The 1,705-nt window shown below is 46.7% G+C and overlaps 1 protein-coding gene across 1 annotated transcript in view; it reads left to right on the top strand.

The window, feature by feature from the left end:
• The window catches only part of LOC118363521 (signal-induced proliferation-associated 1-like protein 2), a 434,866-nt gene that overhangs the window by 300,787 nt on the left and 132,374 nt on the right, over positions 1–1,705 (top strand). The gene's annotated exons all lie outside the window — the stretch shown is intronic.

The following is a 1,705-nucleotide window of genomic DNA, read 5'->3' as shown; positions in this document are numbered from 1 at the left end:
GACCGTGTTCCCTAGCCTCAGTGCAGTGGGCAGCTGGGAGGAGGTGCTCTTGTTCTCCATGGACTTAACAGTGTCCCAAAACGTTTTGGAGTTAGAGCGACAGGATGCACATTTTTGCAATACGCCACAGGATGTTTTTGTCCTGGTCTAGGGCAGGAGTAAAGTCTGGAGTAAGTCTGGAGTAAACCAAGGGCTATATCTGTTTCTAGTTCTACAGTTTTTGATGAGGAAAGGACTTTTATAGATCGACCAGGCATCCTCTAATGAAGGGGTTAGGTCAATATCTATCCAGGATACCCAGGCCAGGTCCATTAGAAAGGCCTGTTTACAGATGTGTTTTAGGGGGCGTTTGACAGTGATGAGGGGAGGTTGTTTGACCGTGGACCCATAACGGATGCATGCAATGAGGGAGTGATCTCTGAGATCCTGATTGAAAACAGCAGAGCTTTATCTTGGTAGTTGGTCATAGTTGGTCAGGATGATATCTATGAGGGTGCCTATGTTTACAGATTTAGGGTTGTACCTGGTGTGTTCCTTGATAATTTGTTTGAGTTTGAGGGCATCTAGCTTAGATTGTAGGATTGCCGTGATATTAAGCATATCCCAGTTTAGATCACCTAACAGAACAAACTCGGAAGATAGATGGGGGGAAATCAATTCACAAATGGTGTCCAGGGCACAGCTGGGAGCTGAGGGGGGTCGGTAGCAGGCGGCAACAGTGAGAAACTTTTTTCTGGAGAGATTCATTTTAAAATTAGAAGCTCGAACTGTTTGAGCATAGACCTGGAAAGTATGCCAGAACTTTGCAGACTATCTCTGCAGTAGATTGCAACTCCTCCCTCTTTGGCAGTTCTATATTGATGGAAAATGTTGTAGTTGGGGATGGAAATCTCAGAATTTTTGGTGGCCGTCCTAAGCCGAGATGCAGAGACGGGTTGGCAGAGTGTGCTAAAGCAGTGAGTAAAACAACCTTAGGGAGGAGGTTTCTGATGTTAACATGCATGAAACCAAGGCTTTTACGGTTACAGAAGTCAACAAATGAGTGTCTGGGGACACGCAGGGCCTGGGTTACCCTCAACATCACCCGAGGAACAAAGGAGGTGTAGAATGAGGGTACGGCTAAAGACTGTCAACTATCAACTGGTCGTCTAGTGCGTTGGGGACAGAGAGTAAAAGGAGCAGATTTCTGGGCGTGGTATAGATGGAATATATTCAGGGCTACATGTACAGACAGGGGTATGGTAGGGTGCAGGTACAGTAGAGGTAAACCAGGCAGGGTCAGGGTCAGGGGATGGGTCAGACAGTGAGTGACGATAAGAGAGGTTGCATCTCTGGATGCACTAGTTATGCTGGGTCACCTCATGTGTGGGAGGACAACAAAGGTATCTGAGGCATGTTGAGTGGGACGAGGGGCTCCGCAGTAAAATAAAACAATCCTAAACAACAGTATAGAAGGCATATTGACATTAGAGAGAGACATGAAGCGAGGAATAAAGCAATCACAGGTGTTGATTGGGAGAGCTAGCTAAGACAACAACAGGTAAGACAACAACAGCTAATCAGCCTCCTCTCTAACTCTCTCTCTCTCTCTCTCCTCCTCCTCTCTCTCTCTCTCTCTCTCTCTCGCTCTCTCTCTCTCTCTCCTTTTCTCTCTCTCACTCTCTCTCTCTCCTTCTCCTCTCTCTCTCTCTCTCTCTCTCTCTCT

The sequence above is a fragment of the Oncorhynchus keta genome, chromosome 3, assembly GCF_023373465.1.
Source record: "Oncorhynchus keta strain PuntledgeMale-10-30-2019 chromosome 3, Oket_V2, whole genome shotgun sequence".
In the NCBI taxonomy this organism is placed as follows: Eukaryota; Metazoa; Chordata; class Actinopteri; order Salmoniformes; family Salmonidae; genus Oncorhynchus; species Oncorhynchus keta.
The sequence above is the reverse complement of the archived record's forward strand: the minus strand, read 5'-3'. Positions and strand labels throughout refer to the sequence as shown.